Consider the following 27,749-nt stretch of genomic DNA (forward strand, 5'->3'; position numbering starts at 1 on the left):
TTAGATTTTGAATTTGTGACTGATGTTATTGTCTGTTTCTTTGCTATTCTTCCTTGAAGCATTCTTCCTTGCAGAACCATCCCAATCGTCACGGCCATTCCGACTGCAATACAGATGTATAATGGATTCAGTTACCATAAAAGATTTAACAACTTTAATATACAAAGTCAAAAGGAACTTAACGAACAATTAACAAGTTAACCTGAAAAATGATATACAAAGTCAAAAGGAACTTAACGAACAATTAACAAGTTAACCTGAAAAATGATATACCTGAAACATACATACATACATTAACCTGAAAAATGATATACCTGAAACATACATACATACATAAGAGATCGATCTATGAGTCTGTGGTACTGCTTGCGGGTTGTCTCAGCAGCAGTTACAATTCGGTGAAATATATTGTTCGAATCCCCTAGAACAATTAACAAGTTAACCTGAAAAATGATATACCTGAAACATACATACATACATAAGAGATCGATCTATGAGTCTGTGGTACTGCTTGCGGGTTGTCTCAGCAGCAGTTACAATTCGGTGAAATATATTGTTCGAATCCCCTAACTTGAGACTGACTGGCATGGTGTTGAAATTTGGGGCCTAACTCATCCTTACAAAACCGGCTTGTAAGGTGAGGATTGGCCTCCTCTTTATATACTCTTCTCAAGAGTCTTATCTATCCGATGTGGGACTTGGGTTCAAGAGTCTTATCTATCCGATGTGGGACTTGGGTTTTACCCCCTCACCCGTCTTATCTATCCGATGTGGTTACCCCCTCACGCCCAGCACTCTTTGGGCTTGGTCTTTGGGCTTGGTGCGTGAATAGGTTTAGGCGGCCCTTAAATTTGACAAGCTCTGATACCATGTTGAAATTTGGGGCCAAACTCATCCTTACAAAACCGGCTTGTAAGGTGAGGATTGCCTCCTCTTTATATACTCTTCTCAAGAGTCTTATCTATCCGATGTGGGACTTGGGTTTTTTTCCCAATACATGGGAGCCTCTACTCCTATGTTCTGACTAACCTACAAAACACATTGGCATGTCAACATTTGATGCAGTAAAGCATTTGCATGAAAATTTCTCAGCATCAAGAAAGAACATATGCCATGTTCAGTGATACGCATAAATGAAAAAGATAACAGTATGCTCTTCACTTTCTGCATTCTTCTGCGAGTTTGTTTAGAAGGGTGACAAATATAAGGCCCCATTGGCCATTTCCTTTGGGAAAACATTTTCTATTTTCTTTTCCTAAAATTTATGTTCATTTACATTTTTGAAAACAATGAAAAAGAGAGAATTATTTTCGGAAATACATCATCCTTTGCCAGCATTTTATCTTCTCTCCATCACAATAACCCATCACACAAGTCTATCATCTTATTAGCAAGTTAAAATGAACATATTCTATAATATGAAAACTTTTGTTTTCCCCTCACTAAGTAAACATACATTCCAAATATAATCAGATCAAATGCAAAAAGAGTGATAAAATGAACTCCAGCGATATAAAGTTTCTAGCTACAATCTGCAACTAACGTATTAATTGAACATATATAGGACAGAACACGAACCTACATTAAAATGCGCATGAAAGTGAACGTGTTGTAATAAGTGTGAAAGTTGTCTAATATATAAAGCTTATAAGAGCAATCAAAGTTAACAAATAGAAGATAATTGATTGCCAAAACAAAAAAACAAATCAAGATAATCGGTAGAACCGATTCAAACTTCTACACGGAAAAGGTATGGCAATATTTATGTGAATGAAGCATGATGCTTTATTTTTGTAAATGAGTGATATCAATATTTCCAAAATCTTAGTTAATAGTAGCTTAAAACCGCCATTCAAAGAATAAATGCCAAAAAAATGTCAGAAATCCAAAACATCACAATATACAAAAAGTGAAACAAGAAATATTAAACTAGGTTTCAATCTGTTAATATGACGATCAAAGCATTCATATACACAAACTATTACATGTATAATTATTGCTAATCATAAAGTTTGGATGAAATCATAAATACAGGTCCTATCACACCACATAAAATATCTATTTATCTAACCCATCTAACAACGAAGTACATCAATATGCATGTACAATTACGTATATGACAGTGCAGATAGATGAAATAATGAAAAATACCATAGTTGCCTCTTGGATAGCCATTGTAAATGACTCTTGATCATCATTAGCTGCAACTATAAGACAAGGCACTTGAAAACCAGTGTCTTCTCCATGACGAGCAATTTTTAACAATAGTTCAGATGATGCCTTCCATGAAGACTCATCAGACCTAAAATGAACATTTAGTCAGCTGAGCTCTATACAACCAACATTTTTTCTGGTACTTAGTAGAAGTTACCCACAATCCAGACCATAACTTGAACATGAAATTATGAATTCCACGCAAACACATAACGAGTTATAAATCTTATTTTTAAGTTATTTAAAATGTATGTTTGTACTCCTTTCAATTTAAATTGTAAAAAATAAAAAATAAAACGTTTAGTGCCCTAAAATATAAGTAAATTTAATTAGTTTCACCCTGGTTGAATGATGTCATTACCAGAAACATGTTCAGTGTAGGAAATACAATCAAATTTTTTATAACATTAAGAAATTAATTAGAGTAAACTAAAATTCTTAATTAGTGTAATATTAGGTATTTTTGTTTATAATAGACACCGAGGGAGTAATTTACAATAATTAGGTTGAAAAATCAACCCATAATCGGTGATCTTCGGCCTATAAGTTGTTTTAGGAAGTTCATCCAAATGCACAATTTAGTTTTTCTGAATGCTTTTGATTTCAAATGTTGAAAAGTTGCTTATGAGCTAAAAATCCACGAAAACGAGTTACAATTTTTGATTTTATAGACAATCCATTGTTTCTATCATATGCTGGTATTATGAACTATAAAATAAGTGGTCACCTGTCATAAACAAAAACTGCAATGTCACATGAGGCCAAAGACTCCTTGTTGGCCAGCAGCTCTGTGACTCCACTTTCAGAAATCTCTCTCAGCACAAGATATTTTTTGTTTTCCTACAAACAAAACTATAAATCATGAATTGGAAGAAATAAATGCCAACACACAAAATGAATATGGCCTAGAAATGTCAAATTAAGACTTTGGTGTGAGAAAAGGTGAAAGAAATGAAATGTCTTGCTCTGTGACAATAAAAATTATCAATTGCCCTAGAAATATTAACAACATTTACAGCATAACGATCTTTATTGGTTGGATTGTAAGCTTCAGAATATGGCCTGCATTACGAATTTCAACAACAGTAAGATGATGTACAATAATTAAAGACGTGTTACCAGGAATCTCATGGTAACAACTAAAATACCTCCCAATAAAGTAATTCAATAATGCAGATTTTCCAGCCTTCATAGGTCCAAAGATGAAGCACTGCAAGACATTTCTTTCTGAATGTTGTTTTTTGCGATTCACGTGTCGCCTCCTAGTCACACAGATAGCAGATGACGGATCACCAGGAAAACCCATGTATACCAAGTTCTCCACACTAAAGATTGGATTTAGAAGTGTCATGAGTGCCCACTGTTTGGAAAACACATAATATAAATCAACGGTGATTCAAATTAAATGCTATATGCATTCAAAAGGTACACAGACCAAACATATAGTCATACATCATGTAAAACTAAGGCAAATTTGATTCTCAGAATACTTTTCAAATTGAGTGATAAAACTATCCATAGAAGCCCACCACTTTTCTAAAAATATTGCTCAACAAATCACAAGGAAGAGGGACTAGAGGCAAAGATAAAAGACTTGTGCACCTCTGACAAAAATGCATCAAGTGATAGTCCTCCAAATGCATTCCTATCTACAGCATCCTTGTATGGATATTCAATCCAGGGACTGTAATTAAAAGTCACAAATAACATTGCCAAGAGTCCTAGTTGACATTCGGACTCGGGAAAGACATACATATAAAAAATGTCGTAGCTTGATGTCGCGTCATTTTTCGGAGATCAAGGCTATTTGATTAGCTTTTGACTCACTAACTTATTTCACGACTGAACATTTAATTTTTTTAGAAAAGGGGAAAAAAGTTCAAACTACCCCATTTTGAAAAGATTTAGGGTTCGGGGGTTAGCTACATAAAGGGAAGGTATTAGCACCCTTTATGTCCGTAGTACTCTACATGAACCTCTTGGTTTCATTTAATTAATGTGCTATAACTTGCTTGTTTTTTTGAAAAAAAAGAAGGGAATTTAAAATGGAAAAGGGAGGACCTAATTATCTACATTTTATTGATTTGGAAGAACAAAGTCCTCTGCCTACGTACCCGTAAGGGATCAAAATCACGTAGTTCGTGGTAGAAATTGACGTTTGATTTGTTGTGTGTTTTTTATTAGTTTTGAAAAAGGTTTTAAAATGAAAGCCAAGTGGCAAAATGGAATTGGTTTGTATTTTTTAATATTGAAAGGAAGAAACTTGAAATGAGATTAAATTGATTGAAGTTTGATTAAGAAAATAAAATGAAAAAAGACGGTCACTTGATTTAGGATCAAGGTTTATTTAAAAAATATTTTTTGTGTTTTGGTTATTTGCATGTTTTTGTTGTTTTTGAATAATTGGAATAAAATTAAACTAACGGAGCAGAAAAATAAAAGCGTAGGGACCTTATGGTGGCATTGGACCACCGCGAGGACCTTTTAACCTAATCTAGAAACATAAAAGGAAAGGCATACACACACACACGCACACACCCATGCACCTAAACTATTACATTAAGCCTATTATACATGCTAAAGTCTGCGGGAAAAATAAATAATTTACATTAAGCCTAGTTTACATTCTAAGTTCCATGCGATAAAAATGAATGACATAAGAAAAATAAATAAGTATGCAATAAATAAATGAATGATAAATATGCAGCCTAATCTAATAAACATAAAAATTAATAAAATGCAAAAGAAATAAAAAAAATACAAGAGAAACTAAAATGCATGTAGAAGAAATTAAAAAAAGAAATGCAAAGGGGCCACCAGTTCTCTGTATGATGAAATCTCTTTAACTTTGGAGAGCAGCCACGGCAACACTACTAACAATTAAAATTGAAGGAGATACCAATTCTGTAATAACAATTCCCTCGAACAATTCGATGCAGCAAACTGCAAATTTAGAGACCGTACTGCAAAACAATGGACTAAGCAAACAAACAAATAATTTGAATGGCACGGCTTGAATTGCAACAGTATGGACCAATTTGGATTCAATTAAAACACGGATTACCAGCAATATGGACTCACAGATTGGATTGCAGCAACACAACAAATATAAATATAAAGTACGGGAGAAAGAAAAAGCTAAATTGGAATAGGACAAGCAATAGAAATTAATAAGAAGTAGTGAGGTTGAATGGGCATGGCAATGTTAAATTCCAAGGATGAGAATTCAATGGATCAGCCATACGTGAATATAGAGTATGTATATGATACGGCTGCCGTGAATTGTACAAGGAATCAACACGCATGAATTCAATTAAGCAACAATGGTAACATGAATTGCAGAGAATAATCAAGGAAAATTTGAAACTTGAAAGGATTATGCGGGAATCTAAATAAGTAAATAAAATACGGCGGACTAGGTTTTGAAATTAGGTAAAGTGAAAACTACTTGAATTCAATATCAACAGCGTGTAGCGATTAAAAAAGCATCCAGACTATGGAACTAGAACTGAAAAATATATATACATGAAAGAAAAATAACCCTAAAATTAATTCTGCAAACAAACGCTTAAAAGTTAGGAAACAAGTTGTATTGAGAATTCTTAAAACTAGGAGCCAAAATGTGTGTGCAAATTATGTGTGTTTGGTTCTCTGGACAGTGTTGTGTTGTAGAAAATTCGGTGTGGTTTATGAATTGCAGGTTGCTGCCAATTGGCTCCCCTGTGTTGATTGTTGCAAGTGTTATTTATAGTGTAGTGATTTGAGATTAGGGTTTGTTAGTAGAACAGAAAATCTTGTGGCTTGAGGAGGAGGAAAGTTGAATGTTTGTTGGAGATATGCTTCAGATGTAGCATGTGAAGAGATTGAGACGGGGGAGACAGCCTGCTGAACCTAGACTCTTTTTTGGATTTTTTTTTAACAAATAGTAGGGCTGGAAATGAGTCGAGTCGAGTCGAACTTGTCTGAGCTCGACTCGACTTGTTAAGATTTAGTTCGGCTCGAAACTCGACTCGAGTTCGTTACGAACTTTTATTTTAGCTCGAACTCGACTCGATTTGAAGTTCGCGAATAGTTCGGTTCAGCTCGTTAGGTTCATTTTTTTTTCTCAATTCACATAATTTAAAATTCAATTTTTTATAAGAAAAAAATCAACTTTTTTTAGATATTTGACCTTTTAAGGTCTAAGATCAAAGGTTCAATATTGATAGTGCGCATAAAGATCGAAGGCTAATTGTTCAGCTTGTTCAACATTCATAAAATTCAAATGATTTCATTTAGTCATGTTGTCCAAGACTGACTATGTGGTTGGCTCTATTCATTTTGTAGAACAAGACTTTCTCTGATGTAGAACATAGAGATAATGTATAATAGAAAGTTATAAACCAGCTGACAAGTATTCAAGAGCTTTTCCACTTCCAATTTACCAATTCCTAACCAAACAGATGAATACCAAAACAATCATAGATAGTTGCAACAAAACACATGTCGTTACAAACACAACCAGGCTGAGAAACAAACTGTATTTCACATAAGTTTTCTTAACTAAGACCTATTGTTGACACTTGATTCTCTATATGAAAGGAATTATTATCCTAGATCCACTAATATTTTCGTTGAGACCAAATAAAATGAGGTAGAGCAATTTTTTCCTATGAAGTTGAGTGCCAAGATAACCAAACCAACTAATGAAGAGCAAGCAATGTTGAGATAAAACACAGATGGTGAGTTTCGTTGATGAATTTCTAAAGGATATGTAAATACTAAAGAGACAAAAGAGAGCATTCTATCTAACTTTGAAGTGAAGGGAAGGGAAGAAGAGGAAAAGTTTTTTTTTTCATTGGAAAAGAGAATGAAGCCGTGAATGTGTTTTGGGAAAGGGAGAGCAAAGGTTAAAGAATTAAAGCTAGTTAAATTTTTGGTATAATACAAGTAAAACCCATAGGTATAGGTTTTAACTTTTACGGTAAAAAAAAAATGTAGTTATAGGTTTTAAAAAGTTGGAAAAAGTTAAGATAATTTTTTTTAAAAGTGTATATGTATGTGTGTGTGTGTGTGTGTATATATAATCGAGTCAGTTCATGAACCAAACGAGTCGAGCTATATATAGTTCATGTCCGGCTCATTTAATTAACGAACTCAATTTCCAACTCAAGTTCGGCTCATTTGGTTCATGAACCAAGTTCAACGAGTCAATTGTCGAATCGAGGTTCGAACTATACTCGGGTTGGTTCGGTTCATTGTCAGCCCTAACAAATAGTAATAAAAAAAATGAAAAAAATAAAAATAAAAATAAAATAAAACAAAAATTCTGCAGACTTTGGACTCCTTTTGAAACAATTTTTGGACTTATCAAAAATAAAAAATAAAAGATAAATATGCATGTTTTTTTTTTGGATTTTATCAAATAATAAAAAAGAAATAATGAAAACGATAATAAATAATAAAAAAATGAATATGCAGATTTGGATTGGACTTACCTAAAAAAAAAGTAACTAAAATAAAATATTTATAAAATCAAAATTAATTTAAAATTAAAAGATGGAAATTAAGATTAAAAAATAAAATAAAAATTAAGAGAGAAGAGGGCCCGGCTTGGAACCAAACATGAGGTATTTTAAAATACCTCTCTGCCGAATTTTGACTGAAAAGTCGGAGACTGATCAGGGTTAAACGACGTACGAATGTAAGGTCCATCGACACGTGTCAGTGGTATCTTAGGTCAAAAATTGGGGTATGACAGATGCCCCTATTTAGGTTTCTTCGTCCGGAGATTTGAAGATGAAATCTTTGATTCGATCGGACCGAAGAGACTTAAATACAAAGTACACCAATTTTGGACCTAAGATGCTGTGAATGCTCGTGAAATGCTTATGAATGTAGGACGACAAATATGACTGGACTGAGACGAGAAACAACAACGGGATACCCAAATTCGTTGAAGAATGGGATCCGACACCGTTGGGGAATGTAGTTTCACTGGGGAAAATGATTGTCTACTACCGTATTGACAGTTGTGTGAAGACAAAACTTTGGGGTGATAGCTTTAATGAAGACAAGACTTTTTAGCGGCATCTCTTGAACAGCTATGCTGGGGATGACACTATTTGAAACAAAGGGTTCAAGCTGACCTTTTGTCGGAACTAGTCACTTGAAATTGATTAGCGACGTCTCTGGAACAGATAAAACTGGGGACGGCACTATTGAAATTGAAATTAAAATTGAAATTGACCGGTGACATCACTGGAACAGCTAACGCTGGGGATGAAACCTCTGAAATTGAAATTGACCGGTGACATCACTGGAACAGCTAACGCTGGGGATGACACTGAAGAAAATGAAATGTGATTTCAAACTGAAACGTGACGACAGGTAAACTCAAGCGGTCCGTTGTTTAGGACTGGCAGCTTGAACATGATGAAAAGGTAAACTCAAGTGGTCCGTTGTTTAGGACTAGCCACTTGAAACAAGATAAAGGTAAACTCAAGCTGTCCGTTGTTTAGGACTTGCCACTTGAAACAAGATAAAGGTAGACTCAAGCTGTCCGCTGTTTAGGACTTGCCACTTGAAACAAGATAAAATGTAGACTCAAGCTGTCCGTTGTTTGGGACTTGCCACTTGAAACAAGATAAAAGATAGACTCAAGCTGTCCGTTGTTTGGGACTTGCCACTTGACACAAGATAAAAGATAGACTCGAGCTGTCCGTTGTTTGGGACTTGCCACTTGACACAAGATAAAAGATAGACTCGAGTTGTCCGTTGTTTAGGACTTGCCACTTGAAACAAGATAAAAGATAGACTCAAGCTGTCCGTTGTTTAGGACTTGCCACTTGAAACAAGATAAAGGTAGACTCAATCTGTCCGTTGTTTAGGACTGGCAGCTTGAAACAAGATAAAAAGTAGACTTAAGCGGTCCGTTGTTTAGGACTGGCAGCTTGAAACAAGATAAACTCAAGCGGTCCGTTGTTTGGGACTGGCAGCTTGAAATAGGATAAACATTTGCGAGAATCCACTCGGCTTTTGCGAGAATCCACTCGGCTTTTGATAAAAGTTTGCCAGAATCCACTGGGCTTTTGCGAGAATCCACTCGGCTTTTGATAAAAGTTTGCCAGAATCCACTGGGCTTTTTGCGAGAATCCACTCTGCTTTTGCGAGAATCCACTCGGCTTTTGCGAGAATCCACTCGGCTTTTGATAAAAGTTTGCCAGAATCCACTGGGCTTTTTGCGAGAATCCACTTGGCTTTTGCGAGAATCCACTCGGCTTTTGATAAAAGTTTGCCAGAATCCACTGGGCTTTTGATAAAAGTTTGCCAGAATCCACTGGGCTTTTGCGAGAATCCACTCGGCTTTTGCGAGAATCCACTCGGCTTGATAAACATATGCGAGAATCCACTCGGCTTTTTGGAAAAAGGTTGGCCAGAATCCACTGGGCTTTTGCGAGAATCCACTCGGCTTTTGATAAAAGTTTGCCAGACTCCACTGGGCTTTTGCGAGAATCCACTCGGCTTTTGCGAGAATCCACTCGGCTTTTGATAAATGTTTGCCAAAATCCACTGGGCTTTTGCGAGAATCCACTCGGCTTTTGCGAGAATCTACTCGGCTTTTGCGAGAATCCACTCGGCTTTTGTAAGGTTGTGCCGGAATCCACCGGGCTTTGTAAAAGATTGCCGGAATCCACCGGGCTTATAATGAGTGACATCTTTGGACCAGACACACTGGGGATGACACTTTTGTTGATGAGAAGGTAAATGTCAGATGTTCATGTGTAGAAACTTGCGGCTTGACACAATGATAAGTAGAGACCGAACTGAAGAGACATGACCGGAACAAGATTTTGGTGACTAATGTTATGTGTGAATGATACTGTGTATATGTTGTGTATGTATGAGTGTATGAATGTGTGAAAGTATTAATGTATGATTGTATGAATGTGTGAATGTATGGATGTAGCTTGTACGACTATATGAATTGTATATGACAGGTGACTCGATGAAACGAGACAAGACAGGTAAGATGGGAGACAGACTGACATCGCAGTACAAACACTCGGCAAACTTCCTTGGAGATGATACTATCGTGAATAAATCAAGCCGTTGACGGGGTAAAAATATTGCGCAAGGTAGCAACTGATGCCTCCTGCGGATAGAGCCCATTGTTGACCAAAATTTGGAAGAAGTCGCCATTTGTAAATCAGCGCGGAATGCTTTTCCCTTGTCATGCTTCGACAGTCACTTTTGTATTTTTTTTTTAAAACCCCTAACTTTTGCCTGGACCGCCCTTTCGGGTTTTCAGTCCACCGGGAGTATATTCCTTTTTTGTGCCCCTAATTTTTGCCTGGACCGCCCTTTCGGGTTTTCAGTCCACCGGGACGCTCTCTATTGCCTAAGCCGCCTTTTCAGGTTTTTCGACTCAGCGAGCATTGATTTTTTTGTATTATTTTTGTATATATTTTTTTGACTGTGAAAGCATCTTGCTTGAAGCAGAGGTCCCCTCCATTGTGTTTAGACATGTTTCTCTTCCGGAATGTAGCCGTTCTCGAGGCAGATGCTGATGTACGCTTCGACTACTCACAAGTTCAAAGAGAGTGCGTTTGTTGTTCACACTTTTCAAAAGATGTAAAAAAAAAAAAAAAGGTTTTTGTATTTTTGAAAATTTTTGCTTCAAGTATTGCCATCAAAAATAGAAGAAATTTTGCAAATAGAATAAATGAGAGTTCCAAATAAATGGGCACAGGCTCGAATTTGATGAATTGAGTGGTGGCCTGCCAATGGCGTGGCCCCACGGATCTTTGAAAAATTTGGAAAATGGTAAATATATGGGAAGGTACATTGAACACAATAACCGTCACACTCCCTGACAACTTTGAATGCCCCAGTTCCGAGTCTTTCATCTGCAGATGCTTCAAATCGGAGGTTCTTTGATAGCAATTATGCCCCAAGTGGATTGTGCCTGACCGGATGCAGTTACTTTGTCATGATCCTTAACTTTTGCATAGATCGCCCTTTTGGGGTTTTCAATCTATCAGGATAATCATCATCACTTTTTTTTGTCTCTAATTTTTGCCTGGACCGCCCTTTCGGGTTTTCAGTCCACCGAGACGCTCATTTTTGCATAAGTCGCTTTTCAGGTTTGCGACTTATCGAGCTTCTATTTTTGACAGAGTATTTCTTGACTGCATCGGCATTCATGGGACGTGTGAGTTTGTCACCTTCCATAGTCACAAAAGACATTGCACATGGGCCTTCAAAGTTAGGCGTCCACTTGCCCCTGGAGTCTGGTTGGAAAGTAGTACAAAGTTCCCTTCTTGAAATTCATGGGGACGATCCTTTTTGTTAGAAGCTTGTTTCAAACCTCTTTTGATATATTTGCACAAGGTCGTCATTCATTTAAATTTGATCAAGCATAGACTTTAGGAGAACTCCTATTGACAGGACTTTAACCTGCACGGGAAGCACGACCTCCATGTTGTATACTGAGGGAAGGAGGGGGGCTGCCCCTGTTGAAGTGTCTACTGAAGCATGATACCCACGTAAGGTAACGGTAACAACTCATGCCAGTCTTTGTAAGTGACTGTCATCTTCTGACAATCTTACAAATATCTTGTTTTGTAGCTTCGACGGCTAGATGCCCCAATATGTGAGAAATCTTGTCGGGAATCTCTTCATCCTCTTCTGCAGCTTCGGACACAGGGAACTCAAAGTTGGAAGAGAGTACATGGTCAATGTGTTCAACGGGTTTATTAATGCATGATTTGATTATTAATTTTGACAAGTAAGTATAAGTTATGATTATGCAGATATTTGAAGATGATTATTTTTTGGGTTTTTTGTATTACCATTTTTCCAGAAAAAGCACAAAATAAAACAAAGTCGGGATCAAAACGACCTTTTTATTAATGATGGAAAATACATGAAGCAAAAATCCCTACACAAGTTCACTTTCATCTCAGGCGGGACGAAAGGATTTTTTTTTGAAAAGCAGCAAACAACAAACAGACACATTATTTGAACAGGTGAGTAGTAGAAGGAACATCAAAAGCGACCCAATTGCGGCTATCCACTCCATGTGTCACAATACTAGGTAATAAAATTCGGCAGTGGATTAACTTGTACGTCCGAATTTAATCTTCAAGAAGCAAGATATTGGCTTCAATCAGCTTCTGGACTTCAATCTTCAAAGAGAAACAGTGCTCGATGTCATGGCCGGGTGCTCCTTGATGGAAGGCACAGGAGAGGTCAGGTTGATACCAAACCGGCAACTCGTTAGGCGCATGAGCAGGCGCTCTAGTTTGGACAAGGTTCTTCATGAGCAAAATGGGAAGCAGCTCCTCATATGTCATTGGGATTGGGTCAAACTGCATCCTTGGAGCCTGTTGTCGAGGCTGCTATTGATGTTGGCGTTCGGGCCCTTGCTGGAACCGCGACTGATCCTGTGAAGATACCAATGAAACCACCAGGGTACTCAGTCTCTCTAACTTGGCCTGAAGTGTTGTTACCTCTTCACGAATGCTCGTGGATTTCTTGTTCAAACTGATGCGTTCTCTCTCTTTGTTTACACGAGTGTTGTAGGTGTGAGTTGGCTTTGGATGAGGACAGTCGGACCACTTTTGAAATGGGTTGACCTTTTTATAGGAAAAACAAACGTGTGAGACACGGACTTGAAACTATGAATGCATGATGATGGATTATGCTTATACAAAAAATGGACACATTTTTTTATTGAAGGACTTTGTCAAAGTAATTGTAAACATTATAAGGAACATTGTTTCAATTGATAATTTGAAGTGTTACAAACAGTTTCCTTAAGAGCAAAAGCAAAGTCAAGGAAAGAGACTCCAACAAAAGCTAAGGTCTGGATAAGACTTTTGAAAATGTATTTCTCAGTGTTCCTTTTACAAGGTTCATACCTCTAATGTTTATAAAAACTTATCGAAGTCCTTCGGTATTTAATGAGAAAAAGTTTATGAATGTATGCATGTATGCATGATTATGCAACAAGAACGGTGAAAACATGGCGAGGTTTAAGTCCAAAATGTTGGAGTCAAGGGTAATAACGTCTTTTGGTAACGACTATGGTTTCATTTGTACTTGTAACAAGGGTTCTACCAAGTTCCCAAAGTCCAACCCCCTCCGAATTTTATTGGATACCGAGACAACACCCGGTCCAACAACGTTCGTAGGAAAGTCTCGTTTGAGTGTAGCATCGCGTGTCGACTAATTCCGAGACAACACTCGGTTAGCCACCGCACTACGTCCTAAAAGGCCAAGATGGGTTAAGGGTTACTAAAGGTCCTTAGCGTTCAACGGAAACTTAAGAGTAATAAAGTCTAAGCGTGACAACACCCGCCGACACATATCACTTCAAGCTCCTCCGCTAAGTGCGGTTATCTCACGTGTGACAAGACACGAGAATACTCTCGGTATGCCACTATGAGTCTACCACTCCTATCTTATGTTTCACTCAAGTCCGGGTTAGGACTCATCTCACCCCTCACGTTGAAAGAAAGAAGAAAGAGAAAAGAGAGAATATACATACACGTATTTCCATCTTTTATTTTTATTTTTTAGCAAGTAATAGCACAAAAATTTAGGTAAAACCAAGTTAGGCTCAACCCTCTTAGGGGGTCCCCAGTGAAGTCGCCATTTCTGTCGCGTCATTTTTCGGAGATCAAGGCTATTTGATTAGCTTTTGACTCACTAACTTATTTCACGACTGAACATTTAATTTTTTTAGAAAAGGGGAAAAAAGTTCAAACTACCCCATTTTGAAAAGATTTAGGGTTCGGGGGTTAGCTACATAAAGGGAAGGTATTAGCACCCTTTATGTCCGTAGTACTCTACGGGAACCTCTTGGTTTCATTTAATTAATGTGCTATAACTTGCTTGTTTTTTTGAAAAAAAAGAAGGGAATTTAAAATGGAAAAGGGATGACCTAATTATCTACATTTTATTGATTTGGAAGAACAAAGTCCTCTGCCTACGTACCCGTAAGGGATCAAAATCACGTAGTTCGTGGTAGAAATTGACGTTTGATTTGTTGTGTGTTTTTTATTAGTTTTGAAAAAGGTTTTAAAATGAAAGCCAAGTGGCAAAATGGAATTGGTTTGTATTTTTTAATATTGAAAGGAAGAAACTTGAAATGAGATTAAATTGATTGAAGTTTGATTAAGAAAATAAAATGAAAAAAGACGGTCACTTGATTTAGGATCAAGGTTTATTTAAAAAATATTTTGTGTTTTGGTTATTTGCATGTTTTTGTTGTTTTTGAATAATTGGAATAAAATTAAACTAACGGAGCAGAAAAATAAAAGCGTAGGGACCTTATGGTGGCATTGGACCACCGCGAGGACCTTTTAACCTAATCTAGAAACATAAAAGGAAAGGCATACACACACACACGCACACACCCATGCACCTAAACTATTACATTAAGCCTATTATACATGCTAAAGTCTGCGGGAAAAATAAATAATTTACATTAAGCCTAGTTTACATTCTAAGTTCCATGCGATAAAAATGAATGACATAAGAAAAATAAATAAGTATGCAATAAATAAATGAATGATAAATATGCAGCCTAATCTAATAAACATAAAAATTAATAAAATGCAAAAGAAATAAAAAAAATACAAGAGAAACTAAAATGCATGTAGAAGAAATTAAAAAAAGAAATGCAAAGGGGCCACCAGTTCTCTGTATGATGAAATCTCTTTAACTTTGGAGAGCAGCCACGGCAACACTACTAACAATTAAAATTGAAGGAGATACCAATTCTGTAATAACAATTCCCTCGAACAATTCGATGCAGCAAACTGCAAATTTAGAGACCGTACTGCAAAACAATGGACTAAGCAAACAAACAAATAATTTGAATGGCACGGCTTGAATTGCAACAATATGGACCAATTTGGATTCAATTAAAACACGGATTACCAGCAATATGGACTCACAGATTGGATTGCAGCAACACAACAAATATAAATATAAAGTACGGGAGAAAGAAAAAGCTAAATTGGAATAGGACAAGCAATAGAAATTAATAAGAAGTAGTGAGGTTGAATGGGCATGGCAATGTTAAATTCCAAGGATGAGAATTCAATGGATCAGCCATACGTGAATATAGAGTATGTATATGATACGGCTGCCGTGATTTGTACAAGGAATCAACACGCATGAATTCAATTAAGCAACAATGGTAACATGAATTGCAGAGAATAATCAAGGAAAATTTGAAACTTGAAAGGATTATGCGGGAATCTAAATAAGTAAATAAAATACGGCGGACTAGGTTTTGAAATTAGGTAAAGTGAAAACTACTTGAATTCAATATCAACAGCGTGTAGCGATTAAAAAAGCATCCAGACTATGGAACTAGAACTGAAAAATATATATACATGAAAGAAAAATAACCCTAAAATTAATTCTGCAAACAAACGCTTAAAAGTTAGGAAACAAGTTGTATTGAGAATTCTTAAAACTAGGAGCCAAAATGTGTGTGCAAATTATGTGTGTTTGGTTCTCTGGACAGTGTTGTGTTGTAGAAAATTCGGTGTGGTTTATGAATTGCAGGTTGCTGCCAATTGGCTCCCCTGTGTTGATTGTTGCAAGTGTTATTTATAGTGTAGTGATTTGAGATTAGGGTTTGTTAGTAGAACAGAAAATCTTGTGGCTTGAGGAGGAGGAAAGTTGAATGTTTGTTGGAGATATGCTTCAGATGTAGCATGTGAAGAGATTGAGACGGGGGAGACAGCCTGCTGAACCTAGACTCTTTTTTGGATTTTTTTTTAACAAATAGTAATAAAAAAAATGAAAAAAATAAAAATAAAAATAAAATAAAACAAAAATTCTGCAGACTTTGGACTCCTTTTGAAACAATTTTTGGACTTATCAAAAATAAAAAATAAAAGATAAATATGCATGTTTTTTTTTTGGATTTTATCAAATAATAAAAAAGAAATAATGAAAACGATAATAAATAATAAAAAAATGAATATGCAGATTTGGATTGGACTTACCTAAAAAAAAAGTAACTAAAATAAAATATTTATAAAATCAAAATTAATTTAAAATTAAAAGATGGAAATTAAGATTAAAAAATAAAATAAAAATTAAGAGAGAAGAGGGCCCGGCTTGGAACCAAACATGAGGTATTTTAAAATACCTCTCTGCCGAATTTTGACTGAAAAGTCGGAGACTGATCAGGGTTAAACGACGTACGAATGTAAGGTCCATCGACACGTGTCAGTGGTATCTTAGGTCAAAAATTGGGGTATGACAGATGCCCCTATTTAGGTTTCTTCGTCCGGAGATTTGAAGATGAAATCTTTGATTCGATCGGACCGAAGAGACTTAAATACAAAGTACACCAATTTTGGACCTAAGATGCTGTGAATGCTCGTGAAATGCTTATGAATGTAGGACGACAAATATGACTGGACTGAGACGAGAAACAACAACGGGATACCCAAATTCGTTGAAGAATGGGATCCGACACCGTTGGGGAATGTAGTTTCACTGGGGAAAATGATTGTCTACTACCGTATTGACAGTTGTGTGAAGACAAAACTTTGGGGTGATAGCTTTAATGAAGACAAGACTTTTTAGCGGCATCTCTTGAACAGCTATGCTGGGGATGACACTATTTGAAACAAAGGGTTCAAGCTGACCTTTTGTCGGAACTAGTCACTTGAAATTGATTAGCGACGTCTCTGGAACAGATAAAACTGGGGACGGCACTATTGAAATTGAAATTAAAATTGAAATTGACCGGTGACATCACTGGAACAGCTAACGCTGGGGATGAAACCTCTGAAATTGAAATTGACCGGTGACATCACTGGAACAGCTAACGCTGGGGATGACACTGAAGAAAATGAAATGTGATTTCAAACTGAAACGTGACGACAGGTAAACTCAAGCGGTCCGTTGTTTAGGACTGGCAGCTTGAACATGATGAAAAGGTAAACTCAAGTGGTCCGTTGTTTAGGACTAGCCACTTGAAACAAGATAAAGGTAAACTCAAGCTGTCCCTTGTTTAGGACTTGCCACTTGAAACAAGATAAAGGTAGACTCAAGCTGTCCGCTGTTTAGGACTTGCCACTTGAAACAAGATAAAATGTAGACTCAAGCTGTCCGTTGTTTCGGACTTGCCACTTGAAACAAGATAAAAGATAGACTCAAGATGTCCGTTGTTTGGGACTTGCCACTTGACACAAGATAAAAGATAGACTCAAGCTGTCCGTTGTTTGGGACTTGCCACTTGACACAAGATAAAAGATAGACTCGAGTTGTCCGTTGTTTAGGACTTGCCACTTGAAACAAGATAAAAGATAGACTCAAGCTGTCCGTTGTTTAGGACTTGCCACTTGAAACAAGATAAAGGTAGACTCAATCTGTCCGTTGTTTAGGACTGGCAGCTTGAAACAAGATAAAAAGTAGACTTAAGCGGTCCGTTGTTTAGGACTGGCAGCTTGAAACAAGATAAACTCAAGCGGTCCGTTGTTTGGGACTGGCAGCTTGAAATAGGATAAACATTTGCGAGAATCCACTCGACTTTTGCGAGAATCCACTCGGCTTTTGATAAAAGTTTGCCAGAATCCACTGGGCTTTTGCGAGAATCCACTCGGCTTTTGATAAAAGTTTGCCAGAATCCACTGGGCTTTTTGCGAGAATCCACTCTGCTTTTGCGAGAATCCACTCGGCTTTTGCGAGAATCCACTCGGCTTTTGATAAAAGTTTGCCAGAATCCACTGGGCTTTTTGCGAGAATCCACTTGGCTTTTGCGAGAATCCACTCGGCTTTTGATAAAAGTTTGCCAGAATCCACTGGGCTTTTGATAAAAGTTTGCCAGAATCCACTGGGCTTTTGCGAGAATCCACTCGGCTTTTGCGAGAATCCACTCGGCTTGATAAACATATGCGAGAATCCACTCGGATTTTTGGAAAAAGGTTGGCCAGAATCCACTGGGCTTTTGCGAGAATCCACTCGGCTTTTGATAAAAGTTTGCCAGACTCCACTGGGCTTTTGCGAGAATCCACTCGGCTTTTGCGAGAATCCACTCGGCTTTTGATAAATGTTTGCCAGAATCCACTGGGCTTTTGCGAGAATCCACTCGGCTTTTGCGAGAATCTACTCGGCTTTTGCGAGAATCCACTCGGCTTTTGTAAGGTTGTGCCGGAATCCACCGGGCTTTGTAAAAGATTGCTGGAATCCACCGGGCTTATAATGAGTGACATCTTTGGACCAGACACACTGGGGATGACACTTTTGTTGATGAGAAGGTAAATGTCAGATGTTCATGTGTAGAAACTTGCGGCTTGACACAATGATAAGTAGAGACCGAACTGAAGAGACATGACCGGAACAAGATTTTGGTGACTAATGTTATGTGTGAATGATACTGTGTATATGTTGTGTATGTATGAGTGTATGAATGTGTGAAAGTATTAATGTATGATTGTATGAATGTGTGAATGTATGGATGTAGCTTGTACGACTATATGAATTGTATATGACAGGTGACTCGATGAAACGAGACAAGACAGGTAAGATGGGAGACAGACTGACATCGCAGTACAAACACTCGGCAAACTTCCTTGGAGATGATACTATCGTGAATAAATCAAGCCGTTGACGGGGTAAAAATATTGCGCAAGGTAGCAACTGATGCCTCCTGCGGATAGAGCCCATTGTTGACCAAAATTTGGAAGAAGTCGCCATTTGTAAATCAGCGCGGAATGCTTTTCCCTTGTCATGCTTCGACAGTCACTTTTGTATTTTTTTTTTAAAACCCCTAACTTTTGCCTGGACCGCCCTTTCGGGTTTTCAGTCCACCGGGAGTATATTCCTTTTTTGTGCCCCTAATTTTTGCCTGGACCGCCCTTTCGGGTTTTCAGTCCACCGGGACGCTCTCTATTGCCTAAGCCGCCTTTTCAGGTTTTTCGACTCAGCGAGCATTGATTTTTTTGTATTATTTTTGTATATATTTTTTTGACTGTGAAAGCATCTTGCTTGAAGCAGAGGTCCCCTCCATTGTGTTTAGACATGTTTCTCTTCCGGAATGTAGCCGTTCTCGAGGCAGATGCTGATGTACGCTTCGACTACTCACAAGTTCAAAGAGAGTGCGTTTGTTGTTCACACTTTTCAAAAGATGTAAAAAAAAAAAAAAGGTTTTTGTATTTTTGAAAATTTTTGCTTCAAGTATTGCCATCAAAAATAGAAGAAATTTTGCAAATAGAATAAATGAGAGTTCCAAATAAATGGGCACAGGCTCGAATTTGATGAATTGAGTGGTGGCCTGCCAATGGCGTGGCCCCACGGATCTTTGAAAAATTTGGAAAATGGTAAATATATGGGAAGGTACATTGAACACAATAACCGTCACACTCCCTGACAACTTTGAATGCCCCAGTTCCGAGTCTTTCATCTGCAGATGCTTCAAATCGGAGGTTCTTTGATAGCAATTATGCCCCAAGTGGATTGTGCCTGACCGGATGCAGTTACTTTGTCATGATCCTTAACTTTTGCATAGATCGCCCTTTTGGGGTTTTCAATCTATCAGGATAATCATCATCACTTTTTTTTGTCTCTAATTTTTGCCTGGACCGCCCTTTCGGGTTTTCAGTCCACCGAGACGCTCATTTTTGCATAAGTCGCTTTTCAGGTTTGCGACTTATCGAGCTTCTATTTTTGACAGAGTATTTCTTGACTGCATCGGCATTCATGGGACGTGTGAGTTTGTCACCTTCCATAGTCACAAAAGACATTGCACATGGGCCTTCAAAGTTAGGCGTCCACTTGCCCCTGGAGTCTGGTTGGAAAGTAGTACAAAGTTCCCTTCTTGAAATTCATGGGGACGATCCTTTTTGTTAGAAGCTTGTTTCAAACCTCTTTTGATATATTTGCACAAGGTCGTCATTCATTTAAATTTGATCAAGCATAGACTTTAGGAGAACTCCTATTGACAGGACTTTAACCTGCACGGGAAGCACGACCTCCATGTTGTATACTGAGGGAAGGAGGGGGGCTGCCCCTGTTGAAGTGTCTACTGAAGCATGATACCCACGTAAGGTAACGGTAACAACTCATGCCAGTCTTTGTAAGTGACTGTCATCTTCTGACAATCTTACAAATATCTTGTTTTGTAGCTTCGACGGCTAGATGCCCCAGTATGTGAGAAATCTTGTCGGGAATCTCTTCATCCTCTTCTGCAGCTTCGGACACAGGGAACTCAAAGTTGGAAGAGAGTACATGGTCAATGTGTTCAACGGGTTTATTAATGCATGATTTGATTATTAATTTTGACAAGTAAGTATAAGTTATGATTATGCAGATATTTGAAGATGATTATTTTTTGGGTTTTTTGTATTACCATTTTTCCAGAAAAAGCACAAAATAAAACAAAGTCGGGATCAAAACGACCTTTTTATTAATGATGGAAAATACATGAAGCAAAAATCCCTACACAAGTTCACTTTCATCTCAGGCGGGACGAAAGGATTTTTTTTGAAAAGCAGCAAACAACAAACAGACACATTATTTGAACAGGTGAGTAGTAGAAGGAACATCAAAAGCGACCCAATTGCGGCTATCCACTCCATGTGTCACAATACTAGGTAATAAAATTCGGCAGTGGATTAACTTGTACGTCCGAATTTAATCTTCAAGAAGCAAGATATTGGCTTCAATCAGCTTCTGGACTTCAATCTTCAAAGAGAAACAGTGCTCGATGTCATGGCCGGGTGCTCCTTGATGGAAGGCACAGGAGAGGTCAGGTTGATACCAAACCGGCAACTCGTTAGGCGCATGAGCAGGCGCTCTAGTTTGGACAAGGTTCTTCATGAGCAAAATGGGAAGCAGCTCCTCATATGTCATTGGGATTGGGTCAAACTGCATCCTTGGAGCCTGTTGTCGAGGCTGCTGTTGATGTTGGCGTTCGGGCCCTTGCTGGAACCGCGACTGATCCTGTGAAGATACCAATGAAACCACCAGGGTACTCAGTCTCTCTAACTTGGCCTGAAGTGTTGTTACCTCTTCACGAATGCTCGTGGATTTCTTGTTCAAACTGATGCGTTCTCTCTCTTTGTTTACACGAGTGTTGTAGGTGTGAGTTGGTTTTGGATGAGGACAGTCGGACCACTTTTGAAATGGGTTGACCTTTTTATAGGAAAAACAAACGTGTGAGACACGGACTTGAAACTATGAATGCATGATGATGGATTATGCTTATGCAAAAAATGGACACATTTTTTTATTGAAGGACTTTGTCAAAGTAATTGTAAACATTATAAGGAACATTGTTTCAATTGATAATTTGAAGTGTTACAAACAGTTTCCTTAAGAGCAAAAGCAAAGTCAAGGAAAGAGACTCCAACAAAAGCTAAGGTCTGGATAAGACTTTTGAAAATGTATTTCTCAGTGTTCCTTTTACAAGGTTCATACCTCTAATGTTTATAAAAACTTATCGAAGTCCTTCGGTATTTAATGAGAAAAAGTTTATGAATGTATGCATGTATGCATGATTATGCAACAAGAACGGTGAAAACATGGCGAGGTTTAAGTCCAAAATGTTGGAGTCAAGGGTAATAACGTCTTTTGGTAACGACTATGGTTTCATTTGTACTTGTAACAAGGGTTCTACCAAGTTCCCAAAGTCCAACCCCCTCCGAATTTTATTGGATACCGAGACAACACCCGGTCCAACAACGTTCGTAGGAAAGTCTCGTTTGAGTGTAGCATCGCGTGTCGACTAATTCCGAGACAACACTCGGTTAGCCACCGCACTACGTCCTAAAAGGCCAAGATGGGTTAAGGGTTACTAAAGGTCCTTAGCGTTCAACGGAAACTTAAGAGTAATAAAGTCTAAGCGTGACAACACCCGCCGACACATATCACTTCAAGCTCCTCCGCTAAGTGCGGTTATCTCACGTGTGACAAGACACGAGAATACTCTCGGTATGCCACTATGAGTCTACCACTCCTATCTTATGTTTCACTCAAGTCCGGGTTAGGACTCATCTCACCCCTCACGTTGAAAGAAAGAAGAAAGAGAAAAGAGAGAATATACATACACGTATTTCCATCTTTTATTTTTATTTTTTAGCAAGTAATAGCACAAAAATTTAGGTAAAACCAAGTTAGGCTCAACCCTCTTAGGGGGTCCCCAGTGAAGTCGCCATTTCTGTCGCGTCATTTTTCGGAGATCAAGGCTATTTGATTAGCTTTTGACTCACTAACTTATTTCACGACTGAACATTTAATTTTTTTAGAAAAGGGGAAAAAAGTTCAAACTACCCCATTTTGAAAAGATTTAGGGTTCGGGGGTTAGCTACATAAAGGGAAGGTATTAGCACCCTTTATGTCCGTAGTACTCTACGGGAACCTCTTGGTTTCATTTAATTAATGTGCTATAACTTGCTTGTTTTTTTGAAAAAAAAGAAGGGAATTTAAAATGGAAAAGGGAGGACCTAATTATCTACATTTTATTGATTTGGAAGAACAAAGTCCTCTGCCTACGTACCCGTAAGGGATCAAAATCACGTAGTTCGTGGTAGAAATTGACGTTTGATTTGTTGTGTGTTTTTTATTAGTTTTGAAAAAGGTTTTAAAATGAAAGCCAAGTGGCAAAATGGAATTGGTTTGTATTTTTTAATATTGAAAGGAAGAAACTTGAAATGAGATTAAATTGATTGAAGTTTGATTAAGAAAATAAAATGAAAAAAGACGGTCACTTGATTTAGGATCAAGGTTTATTTAAAAAATATTTTGTGTTTTGGTTATTTGCATGTTTTTGTTGTTTTTGAATAATTGGAATAAAATTAAACTAACGGAGCAGAAAAATAAAAGCGTAGGGACCTTATGGTGGCATTGGACCACCGCGAGGACCTTTTAACCTAATCTAGAAACATAAAAGGAAAGGCATACACACACACACGCACACACCCATGCACCTAAACTATTACATTAAGCCTATTATACATGCTAAAGTCTGCGGGAAAAATAAATAATTTACATTAAGCCTAGTTTACATTCTAAGTTCCATGCGATAAAAATGAATGACATAAGAAAAATAAATAAGTATGCAATAAATAAATGAATGATAAATATGCAGCCTAATCTAATAAACATAAAAATTAATAAAATGCAAAAGAAATAAAAAAAATACAAGAGAAACTAAAATGCATGTAGAAGAAATTAAAAAAAGAAATGCAAAGGGGCCACCAGTTCTCTGTATGATGAAATCTCTTTAACTTTGGAGAGCAGCCACGGCAACACTACTAACAATTAAAATTGAAGGAGATACCAATTCTGTAATAACAATTCCCTCGAACAATTCGATGCAGCAAACTGCAAATTTAGAGACCGTACTGCAAAACAATGGACTAAGCAAACAAACAAATAATTTGAATGGCACGGCTTGAATTGCAACAGTATGGACCAATTTGGATTCAATTAAAACACGGATTACCAGCAATATGGACTCACAGATTGGATTGCAGCAACACAACAAATATAAATATAAAGTACGGGAGAAAGAAAAAGCTAAATTGGAATAGGACAAGCAATAGAAATTAATAAGAAGTAGTGAGGTTGAATGGGCATGGCAATGTTAAATTCCAAGGATGAGAATTCAATGGATCAGCCATACGTGAATATAGAGTATGTATATGATACGGCTGCCGTGAATTGTACAAGGAATCAACACGCATGAATTCAATTAAGCAACAATGGTAACATGAATTGCAGAGAATAATCAAGGAAAATTTGAAACTTGAAAGGATTATGCGGGAATCTAAATAAGTAAATAAAATACGGCGGACTAGGTTTTGAAATTAGGTAAAGTGAAAACTACTTGAATTCAATATCAACAGCGTGTAGCGATTAAAAAAGCATCCAGACTATGGAACTAGAACTGAAAAATATATATACATGAAAGAAAAATAACCCTAAAATTAATTCTGCAAACAAACGCTTAAAAGTTAGGAAACAAGTTGTATTGAGAATTCTTAAAACTAGGAGCCAAAATGTGTGTGCAAATTATGTGTGTTTGGTTCTCTGGACAGTGTTGTGTTGTAGAAAATTCGGTGTGGTTTATGAATTGCAGGTTGCTGCCAATTGGCTCCCCTGTGTTGATTGTTGCAAGTGTTATTTATAGTGTAGTGATTTGAGATTAGGGTTTGTTAGTAGAACAGAAAATCTTGTGGCTTGAGGAGGAGGAAAGTTGAATGTTTGTTGGAGATATGCTTCAGATGTAGCATGTGAAGAGATTGAGACGGGGGAGACAGCCTGCTGAACCTAGACTCTTTTTTGGATTTTTTTTTAACAAATAGTAATAAAAAAATGAAAAAAATAAAAATAAAAATAAAATAAAACAAAAATTCTGCAGACTTTGGACTCCTTTTGAAACAATTTTTGGACTTATCAAAAATAAAAAATAAAAGATAAATATGCATGTTTTTTTTTTTGGATTTTATCAAATAATAAAAAAGAAATAATGAAAACGATAATAAATAATAAAAAAATGAATATGCAGATTTGGATTGGACTTACCTAAAAAAAAAGTAACTAAAATAAAATATTTATAAAATCAAAATTAATTTAAAATTAAAAGATGGAAATTAAGATTAAAAAATAAAATAAAAATTAAGAGAGAAGAGGGCCCGGCTTGGAACCAAACATGAGGTATTTTAAAATACCTCTCTGCCGAATTTTGACTGAAAAGTCGGAGACTGATCAGGGTTAAACGACGTACGAATGTAGGGTCCATCGACACGTGTCAGTGGTATCTTAGGTCAAAAATTGGGGTATGACACTTGACTTTGTAAAAACAATGAAGAAAAGTCACAAGTATAAACCACATCCTTAAAGCATGTATGTACATTTGAATAACTGCACGACATAAGAAAGATTACAACCAATCTATCTACCTTTCCGGAGCGGTAGAAAACAATTCTTCAATTTCATGGGGCCGCAACACCTTATCCTAGAGGATGGAAAATATATGGTTAAAAGAGATAATACCCAAAAATGATTGGGAAGCAGCATGAAAATGTGAAATTAGTCAGGGTCATTTGCACAAATAACTCACAAAATCACCATCAAGTCCATCAAAGATTTTCTCCAAGAAACGAATTGCTTCATTTGTTAACTCAACACTCTGCAGACATTAAATCCAATGAGAATAGAATAAGATAAGTTTTTTATACTCAACAAAATGAATACAAACATGTATAGCATATAAAGAACATAAAAAAATAAGGTCACAATTCATCTGAAAAGAAACACCTGATCAGGTGCAGCACGTTTCAAAGGTGGAATCAAATTATCAGCAAGCTTGATATCATCATTATATCCAAACTTCCTGAGCACGGTCCATGTTTTCTCACGGGGCATTTTTTCTAAGAAGAGAGCGTGAAGAGATATAAATCCTGCCAAAGAAAGTCCTCGCTCATTCACACCTTCAGGCAATTTTTTCGCACAACCTTCTTTACAACCAAAATTTCAGATGGTTGAAAAGGAGCATTAAAACATTTAACCTGTAGGGAGTTAAGTTAGATTTTTCACAAATCTTATACACAATACGCAAATATTATTTTTTGGTACAGTGCTCCTCTTTTTTTTATTTTCCTGGTCACTTTCTCTTCTATTTTCTTCTTTTAGACAACACACAATTGTTTTTCTCTTTCTTGAACAATCTTGCAATTTCTCGTTCTCGCTCTGCATTTATACGCTATGTTGTTTTATTATCTATACTTTTCTTTTGTGAACTTTACTTTTTACTTATTTTAATTTTTTTAGGAGATCGGTGCAAAATAGTAGAGATACGTGTGATTAAAGCAGCAGAGCGACAGTGACATGATTAACTGGTTTTTAAAAGTGAATACTGGTTTTCTATTTTTATAACGAACGAATAAGTTTCCGTTTTTTTAGCAAAATAGTTTAGATTTTTTAAATAAGTTCACCGGATTTTTCAAAATGGTTATAGTTTACCAGTTTTTTGAGCATAGCTAAACACGTTGTGAACAAACTTGTATTCAATCTACAAGGTGTCAGACTATTATATACTGTGATAATAAACAATCCACAGTTTTGAAATTTAATACGAGAAGAAAAAAATAAAAAACCTGATAAACATTTAGTTCATCATCGCTAAGGGCACCATCTCCGTCACGATCACAGAGGATAAAAATCCGCTTCAAAGCCCGCACAAATGGAGGTTTTAGTGTCTGTGACTCCTTATCAAATAAAGGAGCTAAGGGATAAAGGGCATTCTTCTGTGCTAAGTAGAAAGCTTCAAAGACCTTCAACAAGGAAATTACAATAGTATATGAAACAAAATCAATATATAATTGTAGCACTTTTAAAATAAGATTTAAAAAACGGATGAGTTTTATTGCAATAGCATAAATAAAAGATACCTGGCTATTCCTATATGCTGAACACTCGTGGTATGCTTCAATCTCTCTGAACTGCTGCATTAGTGGTGACATTACCTGTTCTACGGTCACATGCCGATTTACCTGCTGATTTTCATCTAGCAGATCAAGCTTACATCCTATCACTATAACTGGAGCTTTGACCTGTTCATGAAAGTTCAAATATCTATGTCAAGCATACATCCTCTAAAAATGGAAAAAAGAAAAAAAAGAAAAAAGAGAGATGAGAACCTTTGATTGGCGAAGATGAGGAAGCCAAAATGTGCTTAGATTTTGAAGTGTGTCAGGGCGATCACATGCATACGTGAGGACAACAGAGTCAGCCCGCTGTAGTTGAACAACTCGATCAATGTCATCAGCACTAAACAAGCACAAGAAGAATAAAGTGAAACAGTGAAGGTATAATTTCAGACATTTCCGAAGCAATAGCCGCAATGATAGAAACATAAGTATGAATTGGCATTTCATGAAGAGAAGTTTTAGGTATTTACAATTAGGCAAAAAAAACATAACTACAAAGCCCTGACAGAGGCACAAACATATAATAATCTAAGAAATTGAATTGAATGTAACGATCAAAAGGAGAACATTCGGGTACAGTGATTACTGCTTAGTGCTTCATCTGGCTCCAAAATCAAACATCAATTTCAATACACGAAACAAAAAGATGATGTATGTTTAATAGCATAACAAAAAAACAGCAGTTGTTACTTAACTAACTAATTAACTAACAAACGAATGAATCCTGATTAGAATGTTACCGGGAAGAGGTGTCGATGATGGTGATTGGGACACGATCACGATACTTATGTATAGGTAGGTTTTGGGGAGGCAACACAGGGACAAGACTCTCCTCGAAATTATTGGAGGCCACGGCACGGATGAGGCTTGATTTACCGGTTCGATTGTCTCCTACGACAACAATACGAACTTCAGTGCGGAAGCCTCGGTGTACGGAAGCTCTCGGCATATATAGATACAGAAAGAAGAAACCTAAAATCAATATGCCAAAGGAATGAACGAGTGAGAGGTGAAATTGCGTGTGGTTTGGAGAAAACTAACAAAACGCTGCTACACTTCCGTTAAGGTATATTACAACATTCC

The 27,749-nt window shown here is 37.0% G+C and overlaps 1 pseudogene across 1 annotated transcript; it reads right to left on the reverse strand.

The window, feature by feature from the left end:
- LOC146921056 (mitochondrial Rho GTPase 1-like) lies at positions 1-26,828 on the reverse strand (annotated as a pseudogene). The gene is made up of 14 exons (XR_015011107.1): positions 26,823-26,828; positions 26,628-26,789; positions 26,334-26,510; positions 25,495-25,745; positions 25,298-25,366; positions 25,137-25,192; positions 3,817-3,898; positions 3,363-3,574; positions 3,207-3,276; positions 2,942-3,054; positions 2,152-2,302; positions 315-443; positions 195-202; positions 1-103 (listed from the first exon to the last, which is right to left on the reverse strand). The product of XR_015011107.1 is annotated as a mitochondrial Rho GTPase 1-like (transcript).
- Between the last annotated feature and the right edge of the window lie 921 nt (positions 26,829-27,749).

Source organism: Medicago sativa, chromosome 5 (assembly GCF_051527215.1).
Source record: "Medicago sativa cultivar Bolivia chromosome 5, Bolivia_mono, whole genome shotgun sequence".
Lineage (NCBI taxonomy): Eukaryota > Viridiplantae > Streptophyta > Magnoliopsida > Fabales > Fabaceae > Medicago > Medicago sativa.